Source organism: Trichechus manatus, unplaced genomic scaffold (assembly GCF_000243295.1).
Source record: "Trichechus manatus latirostris isolate Lorelei unplaced genomic scaffold, TriManLat1.0 scaffold00117, whole genome shotgun sequence".
Lineage (NCBI taxonomy): Eukaryota > Metazoa > Chordata > Mammalia > Sirenia > Trichechidae > Trichechus > Trichechus manatus.
Window position 1 is genome coordinate 7,611,161 of NW_004444053.1, and position 9,673 is coordinate 7,620,833.

Below are 9,673 nucleotides of genomic sequence, written 5' to 3' on the forward strand. Positions count from 1 at the left end.
GATTTTGTTTTAAAGTCTATTTTATCTGAGATTAGAATTGCCAAGAGAGTGGGTCCTTTAGAAATACAAATTTGGTTGTGTCACTCCCCAACAGAAAACCCTTTCAAGCCTTCCTGACAGCAAAGTTCACATTCTGTTATAATCTGGACCCCACTTACCTCTCCACTATACCCAGATCTCTGCTCCTGCAAGCCTTCTACTCCCAGGTGGTCCTGACTGCCAGGCCCGGCTGTATTCTCTATATGAAATGCTTTCCTCCCCACCTCCCTCCACCCAGGTGTGGGAAGATTAAGAGGACAAGCTTAGCTCAGAATGTGGGTCTGCAGTATATGAACTGGATGACTTTGGGCTTCAGCTTCCTTCCTGAAAAATGAGGATAAAGAGAGTTGTTGGGAGGATTCAAGGAGAGAGTTCATATAAAATGCTTCAGATAGTGGTGGGGACACACTGTAAGTGCTCAGTCTTAAGTGACGATGGGGGTAGCTGAACCTGCCCAATACGACAGTCATGTGAATCATTAACAGATATCTACACGTGCAGAGGTTGGCAGGTTCTAGGCACACTGCACATCTTTTCCCCTGCCTCCCCCAAGCTTCTGTCCTTGTTGTTGTTAGCTGCCATGGAGTTGGCCCCCAACTCATGGTGATCCCATGTGTGCAGAGTAGAACTGCTCCATAGGGTTTTGTTTTTGTTTTTTTTTTTTAAGTAAAAGCTGTAATCTTTATTTCATATGGAAAACATCAATGAGTTTAGGATTTTTTTTCTCGTTCAATAAAAATTTGTATTTCCTAGCTTTGTCTATTAAAAAAGTCCTAACAGCAATAACAGCCCAGGAGCAATCGCAACATTAGTGCACATATTGTGTCTCTGAATACCATTTCTCATCAAAAGGAATCAGGATTCTAAGAAAAATGGCTAATTTTATGTCCGTGGCATGAATCGTACAAGATGAAACAAGAATACTTTGGCTGAAAACAAGAGATACTGCTGAGATGATGTCAGGAAACCACAGGAGCCACCTTGCAACGGGTCCCACTGGGGCACTAATGGCACAATTTAAACATCAAAAAGAATAATGACATCAGTGGATTAAAATATATACAGTATGTGAAAATCCAAGAATTCATGAAATATCACCTTAATTGGTATGTCTAAAGCTTGTTAAGATACTAACTCATTGTTCTAAAAATTGGTAAATAAAGATAAGGAATTAAGTATTCTATCTTGCATTCTTGAACAAGCTATATTTTAGGATAACCAAATAGTTGGTGAGAGAATGGTGTTTATAGACGCATTCCAGCTAATAAATCCAGAAGGAATAATAGAAATAGAATATCTATATTTTATAATCCATAATTACGGTATTTCTAGGCATCGCTTATCAATGGCTGCTAAGCCACTAGGTAAAAAAGATTGGTTGAGAATTTTGTGATGGTTGAATTAGGCTGGCAAACTTGAACCAGATATTACAGGCCTCCAGATATAAGGCGGTAAGTCATATCCACACCCATGAATTGTTTGCCAAGGGGGAAAAAGAGGCTGAATTTAACCAAGCTTCTGTATCAACCACCAGTTGACAGCAATTATAAGGAATAAGGATTATATTAAACCACAATTAGTGAAATCTGTAACACAGGAACTCTTTTAAGACAAATGATCTGATTTTTTCAACAAATAACTTGCCCTAAAAAGAGAGGAGGAGCCCTTAAAAGAAGCACACCAACCACATGTAAAGTAGACCTACGGACTCTCATTTTTAAAAAAACAAGTATAAGAAGATTTTTTGAGCTCTGTTAGATGGTATTAATAATTATAGATAAATAAATAGCTGCCATTGGGTTGACTCCAACTCATGGCAGTCTTATTTACAACAGAGCAAAATGTTGCCCGGTGCTGCTGCATCCTCATGATCACCAGCATGTTCCAGTCCATCGTTGAGATGGTTGTGCCAATCCATGTCACTGAGGATCTCCCTTGCTCTTGCTGGCCCTCTGCTTCATCAAACATAATGTTCTCCTCCAGCGAATGATCCCTCCTGATGACGTGCCCAAAGCAAGCCAGTCTGACAGTGTTCTGTTGTGATTCATAAGGTTTTCATTGGCTAATTTTGGGGAAATACATTGCCAGACCTTTCTTCCTAGTCTGTCTTTTGTTGTTCAGAATATATACGGCAAAACATAAACCAATTCAACCATTTCTACATGTACAACTCAGTGACATTGATTACATTCTTCAAGTTGTGCAGCCATTCTCACCCCGTTTTTTCTGAGTTATTCCTCCCCCATTAAATAAATTCACTTCCCCTAAGGTTCCTGTCTAATCTTTCGAGTTGCTGTAACTTGTAAGTTTGGTTTGGTTTGTATGAATTCGCTTAGTTTGTTTATCTGGAAATGTCCTAATTTAGCCATTGTATTCGAGGGAGAGTTGCAGAATATTTTATTCTTGGTTGGCATTTTGTTTCTTTCAGGGTGTTACATATGTCATCCCATTGCCTTCTTGCCTGCATAGTTTCTGTTAAGTAATCAGAGTTTAGTTTTATTGTTTTCCCTTTCTATGTGATTTTTTGTTTTTCTTGATCTGTTCTCTTTGTCTTTGGTTTTGGCAAGTGTGATTATGATATGTCTTGGTCATTTTCTTTTTTGGTCTATTGTATATGGGGTTCATTGAGCTTCTTGGATGTTCAACTTTTCATCTTTCATGATATTTAGAGGTTTTCTACCAGCAAATCTTTAATAATCTTCTCTCTTGTTTTCCATTTTCTCCCCTTGTTCTGGAAATCCTATCACTCGAAAATTTTTGTTCTTGATTGTGTCCCATGTAATTCTTAGGTTTTCTTCATTCTTTTGTCTGATTTTTCTCAACAAATTGTCATCCATGGATTTGTCTTCAGTCTTGCTGATTCTGTCTTCCATTGTTGAAAATTTTCTTGTAAAGCCTTCTATTGAGTTGTCCGTTTCTGAAATTTTGTTTATCTTTTGGATATCTAGTTGCTCTTTTTGTATGATTTCTAATTACTTATTTTGATTTTTGTTCTTGTGTTATTTTCCTGAATTCTTCTGTTGCTTTGTCAGTGTTTTCCTTGGTGTTGGCTATGTTTTCATTGGTTTTGTCTGTGTTTTCCATGATTTTGTCCATTTTTTCTTTGGTTTTGTCTGTCCTTGATCTCTTTCCTAATCTCTTGTAGAGCCCTAAATATTAGTCTTCTGAATTCTGTATCAGGTAGTTTCACTGCCTTTTCTTCTTCCAAAAGGCTGTCTGATTCTTTATTTTTGTCACTTGTTTGAGCCATCTTGTCCTGCTTTTTTATATGTTTTGATATTGTCTGCTGTGTCCTAGACGTTAAGGCATTATTTTCTTTATTTATTGATTGTATGTTTGTTTTTTTCATCTTGCTTTTTTATTTTGTTTTGATATGTCAAGGCAGGCAGGCCAGGCATGCTTTGCTGCTTGCCTATCTGTGGGCACGATAGCTTTCACCACCTTGTCTGGGTGGGCAGGGCAGCAGCAGGCAGGGTGAGCTTGCTTTACTGTACACTGGTTTGGCAAGGTGGTTGAGGGCAGACTGGGAGGGCACTTTCTGCCTCCTGATGTTGGTCCAGAGGTGTGGGAGCATTCACAGCCCCTCTCCAGATAGGTGGTGGTGTTGGACAGGGAATAATATGGCTTGCTTGCCACTGTTCAGCAACTGGTATAGTGGCAGGAGGGCAGGGGCGGTATGGGCCCGGTGTGGTGGTGGGGCTGAGCACGAGGGACATTCTGGGCATGGCAGCACAGCGGGGGCTGGTCTGAAGGGGTGGTGATATATGGGGTTATGTGGGGGTGCAGAAAAGAAAAGAGAGGAAGAAAACAAGTAGCCAGTAGTTGGGGGCAGGGCAGACCTACGGCCAGCTTGAAGTGGGTGGAGGTGATGTCTGGGACTAGGTGTAGGTAGAATGAAAAGAAAGAAAGAGAAGTAAAAAAGAATAAAGTAAATGATGGCACAGTGCTGGTGGGGCTAACCCAGGGCAGTGGTGGGCCTGTGTGCCATTGGTTTTCTGGCTGCGGCGGTACGGCGAAGTTGTGTGGAAGGGGGAGAGGTGGTGTATGGGGCCAGGTGGGAGAGAGAAAGAAAAGAAAGGGCGAAAAATGACACCGCAGAAGCTGGCGAGTGGGGCAGGGCAGACCTGTGCTGGCAGCGGTCTGGTGGCTTTGTAGCTGAGCAGCGCTGCGTGGCCCGTCAGGAAGGGATGGAAGTGGTGTACGGGGCAGAAGGGTCAGTGGTAGGAAAGCATGTTTCTCTGGTTACCGGCTGCTCTGTCTCCTGTTGGGAGCTCCGTGAAATTGCCTTCCTGTACTCCCTATCTGAGGTCTTTGCTGGCTGTGTTCCAGAATGGACACGCTGTGCCATATTAGTTGGCAGGGGACCTCCACTCCATATCTCTCCCTTGTCTCTGTTTACTTCTTCCATTTGGTGTTTGATCTAATTCTTTATCCCTTCATTTGATGCTTAGGGTTCCAGGATTGATGTTTGTATCTGTTTTACTTAGTTTTTCGGGTCTTTACTGCAGAGAGTCAGCATGGTGAGTCTGTATGATGCCGTGTTGGCTCCACCTCCTTTTTTTTTTTTGGTTCCAAGGAAAGAGAATGTCCATGGCAGAAATTGTACAAGATGAGCCAAGAATACTTTGAGAGGATATCCTGTGAGGGGATACCCTCTAAGGGGATACCCTGAAATGAATTTAGATTCAACTGAATTTCTTACACTTTATAGTTGGTGTCTTAGTTACCCAGTTCTGTTGTAACAGAAATACCACAAGTGGGTGGCTTTAAGAAACATTTATTTTCTCACAGGTTAGGAGGCCAGAGGAATGCCCTGGCTCTAGGGGAAAGTCACTGTCTCTTCTTCACTTCTGGCGTCTGTTCCTCTTTTCCGTGGTGATCTCTGCATGGCATTGGTCTTCCGCACCCCATTTGTCCTTCTGTGCCTAATGTGCTCCTTTTATGTCTCAGAAATGATTGTTTGAAAGCACACCTTACACTGATGCGGCCTCATTAACGTAACAAAACCATATTCCCAAATGGGATTACATCCACAGGTAAAGGGGTTAGGATTCCAACACACATTTTTGCAGAACACAGTTTAATCCATGCCAATCAGTATCACTGTTCCTCTTTAAGAACTAGTTCAGAATTAGAACCATGAGGCATTTCATTATGAAATGTGCATCTTTATTTTGAGTTACAAGTTTAGAATTAGAAACTTGAGGATGGAAGAGGCAGCCCTTTATAGCACTTTACATACATTATACTTTGGAAGTTTTTGATAAGGCACAAGGTTAAACTAGTGATATAAGCTGCTAATTAATCCTCTGTTCATCAGAATAATCTACTCTGGTGCCTGCCTGTTCATGGAGCCGCCATTGTGCTGGGCTCTGCACAGAGCCCTGAGTTAAATGCTTTATCTGTCCTTTGGGCTTTGAATTCAGCTTGGGCATTATTGTGATGAGCATGACACTTTGAATCAAGACCCCAAGGTCTTACCTAATGTCAAAAACCGAAACACTCAGAGAAACACCCAGAAATTAGTGTAATCGAATATATTTATTGTGAGTAGATACGATTTGAATCAGGCAGCATCAAACTGAAATTATTGGAATTGCGCTTGGAAGAGGGGATAGTGAAAGTTGGTTACGTAGGTAACGGATTTTCTTTGGGTGACCTTTGGATATAGGTCAGCATTTGTTTGTCAAGGATCATGTGCATCAATCCTCAAAGTGGCCAGTTCTTAAGAATTTAAAGTTTCAGGGTACGGGCAGGGTAGTCTCCTGAAGGTCATTGTAAATTCCTTTTATGTCGGTTTCTCAGGAGATGGAGTCAGAGCACGTGCAGGGTTTCAGGGTCAGTCATTTGGAAAAACAGTCATTAAGGAAGTACACATATCAAAGCACATCTGGAAATGTAATTTTGCTTTAAGGGAGGTTGCTTGTTCCTGACCTCTAAGCAGCCTCTTTCAGCTAGCCCAGCACAGCCTGTTTGGGATTTGGGGGTATCTACACTTCCCCTTTCTGATCATTATCTCAAATGAGATTTATGATCACTTTAAGCTCGGTGAGTGTTTCTTCTGATAGACTTCAGTCGTAAGAGTCACCATTTATCACAGTGCGGTTTCTTCAATTCATTGAGCATTTACATATCCTTGAATATTCACTATGCCATCGCTTTACACTCTTGAGTTAGGGCCTACTGTAGATTTGAGCCAAATTGTAAGAACAGTGCTGGTTTTAACAGAAGAGGTCGAATCAAAGGCTCGGAAATGATTCCTCAAGGTACATCAAGTGGTGCATAGATCTAGGAACAGTTGGTTTGTAGCAAAATGGTTGAACAGTCTGAAAGTATAACAACATGGTAAGCAATAACATAAGCATAATAGGATGATAACTGTGTAGACAATGATAAATAGAGATTTCTTCCAGACTTCCCAACTTGAAAGCCATTGTTGCAATAGCTCACCTAGACTGGGAGTAGGATCAGACATTTGAATCAGACAGTCTTCATGTGCGAAACATATTGAGTAACATTACCAGATTCATCAGCAATATAAGTACAGCACTCAGTTTTAATTATAGCACAAGTTCCTCCTTGGGCAGCGGTGTGGATATATAATATAGCCATTCAATTTTGAAGGACAGACTTCCTCATTTGGGTCGTTTCAGTGTTTAGAGCCAGAATACTGTTAGCATTATCATTCAAGGCTGATTGAGTTAATTTACTGTTCCAATGTGTGCAATAACATCTTCTAACTCAATAGAGGGTACAAATAAAGCGACCAAATGGTCATACCAGTGAAAAACAGAACAAGTCCATTGAGCTTGATGGGAAGGGGTGTTTGCAGCAGGGCCTAAGATGCACACGACATGACCTTGAGCCTGTGAAAATCCCATAGTACATCTTCCTAGCCATCTAGGAGGGAGCCAAGACCAAAAGTTTGAGCCATAAATCCATTGTGTGCTATTAGGAGGTACCTAGAATATGCCGGACTGACAAGACCAGTCGGTATCATACCAGTCAGGGTCTTGTAAGGTGATAATGTGCTGGCAAGCAGTTGGAGATAACCATTCCATTTGATGGACTGTATCAGGAAGCTGTTGTTTTGGAGTGATTATATTGTTCCTAACAAAGAGGGGCAGTAGTGCTCAGGGAAACGTATCCTGGGGTTAGCCATAAAAATCCATCCCATAACTGCCAGACAGTACCAAATCTTCTGGTGGTTCTGTTTCTGGGAGTATTTTTACCATTTTCTCTGGCCATTTGTAAAGTGCAGCTGAGAGAGAAAGTGTATCCACACAGGTTCACTCAGGGTACGTTTTGTGGACCACAAATAAGGATTATCGGGAGTTATGGATAAATTTAGTGTGATACATTCCTGTTTTTCTTCCAGTATAAACTTGGCAAGAAAGACCCAATCTCTCCCTTGCGGGGCAGGGGAAGACACACCAGGGCATCCCAGAGGAGCTGGAGATGGGCATAAAGCCGCAGATCCAGTAATTTGTCTGATTTCATGTTTGTGCAAATAAATGAGCCCATTGAGTAAAAAAAAAAAATTGCTTCTTCAAGGGTGAATGTAAGGAATTATCAGAGAAAAATACAGAAAAAGGAGGTACTTTCATCGAGGTCAAAAGAAAGGAAAAGAAAAATAGGAACAGAAAAAAATTAAACTTGTTTAGGTGAAATCTTGATTTGATGATCTTGGGATAACTGTGTACCTCTTAGACATTGCTTTGGGATGTCCTCAGCAGAGATGAAGACAGAGGTCACCAGCAACTTCACTTGTCCAGGGGTTTGGTGGAGCTCTTTTGAGTTGGGAAATGTGTACCTAGGGTTTTACTCCTTCAAGTTTGACTGCACATTGGTTGTTAAGCAGGTCTTGGTAAGGTCTTTTCCAGTGAGGTTCCAGAGGGTGTTTCATTTGGAAGTTTTTCCAATATGCTAGGTCTCCTGGTGCCAACAGGGGGTCATTTTCAAGATTGAAGTGACCCTTTTTTTTGGCATAAGTTTGTTCCACCTGTGTAAACCTTTACAGTAGTTCAGAATAGCAGCATTAACTAATTGAGGATCAGTATAAGCAATATGACTTAAAAGTAATGGTCATCCAGTCACAGTCTCGTGAGGAGTTAATTAATGTTTTCCAAAAGGGGTGGATCTAAGGTTGAGTAAAACTAGAGGCAGTACCTTTGGCCATGGCAGATGTAGTGCTTCAGTTAATTTAGCTAGCTATTGCTTTATAATATTATTTGTTCTTTCAACCAACCAGTTGATTGGGTGTGGTACAGGGCAGGCAAATGTTGAGTAATCGGAAGTATTCAGCAAATTTCTTTGATTACTTGTCTGGTGAAATGAGTTCCCCAATCACTGTGCAGAGTTGTGAGGGTACCCCAAGAAGGAATGATGTCTTCCAGAATTTTTTTTGGCAATGAAGGAGGCAGTTACCTTTGACAAGCATAAGCTTCAGGTCAATGTGAATACATCCAGATAAGAACTAAAACATACTTATATGCCATAGAAGGAGGAAGCTGAATGAAATCCACCTCCTGTTCTCTCATCAGTTCAACAGGTGGGGGAAATTGTCCAAGGGAAACCTTTAACGGCTTCCCTGCATTGTATTTGTGACAAGTTGGGCATGAAGCATAAACTTGTTTGGCAATGAGGCAGAACTTTCCCCATCAATGTATCTCCATAATCTGGATCATTTTGTCCCTTGCAAAACGGTCTAGGGAATGTAGAGTATGGACCATGGGAGTTGTTAAATTTGGGGGCAATACTGGTGGTTTGTTAGGTCTGACCCAGAGGACTTATTCCTGATTCAGGCAGCACCCTCAAGCTTCCCATTATTTCCTTCCAGTGTCAGGAGTGAGACTACTGTGCTGGATTTTTAGTTCTTCAGGAGTGGCAGACAGAGTTTCATTCATCTTACACGTATAAATAGGAATGACCTTATCTAAAATGGCTGCAGCTTTTGCAGCTTTATTGGCTAATGCATTCCCTTTATGTTCAGTATTTTGTTGGTACCAGTATGGGCTTCAACCTTAATGATAGCAATTTCTTTAGGCAAAAGTCATTCAAAAGTCATGAACCATATCATAAACATACCTGGAATCTGCATATATGAGTTAAGTTCTGAGTGCACTGGCATGCATGGGTTAGGGCTGTTAATTCTGCTTGTTGCACAGAGCTAACCTCCAGTAGCGAATGCTTTCCAATATTTTGGTATCAGTAGTGACAGCATACCCAGCCCTACAGCTTTCTGGGGAAGTTTTAAAATAAGAACCATCAGTATAGAGAATGAGATTGAGGTTCATGAGAGGGATATCCTTTAAGTCAGCTCTGAGAGTCAACAATTATTTAGTTAAGTCTAGGCAGTTATGATACGGTTTACTTTCATCAGATAAGAGAAGAAGAACAGCAGGGTTAAGAAGGTGGCATCTGTGAATGTGCAGATGAGGTGAAGAAAGTAAAAGGATTTCGTAGGAGGAAAGTCGGCTGGTAGACAGATGCTGGGTTAAGGCAGTGTTAAGTAAGGCACCTACAGGATGAGGAACAAGAATGTCTTAAGTTATCTAGTGCTGCTATAACAGAAATACCACAAGTGGATGGCTTTAACAAAGAGAAGTTTATTTCCTCACAGTAAAGTAGGCTA

General features: G+C 41.2%; 1 protein-coding gene across 1 annotated transcript in view; it reads left to right on the forward strand.

Moving 5' to 3' along the window:
- The first annotated feature begins 686 nt into the window (after window positions 1-686).
- The window catches only part of ABCB10 (ATP binding cassette subfamily B member 10), a 45,096-nt gene continuing 36,109 nt past the window's right edge, over window positions 687-9,673 (forward strand). Inside the window, exon 1 of the mRNA XM_023738476.1 lies at window positions 687-1,145. The gene's annotated coding sequence lies outside the window, so the exon portion shown is untranslated. The remainder of the gene's footprint in view (window positions 1,146-9,673) is intronic.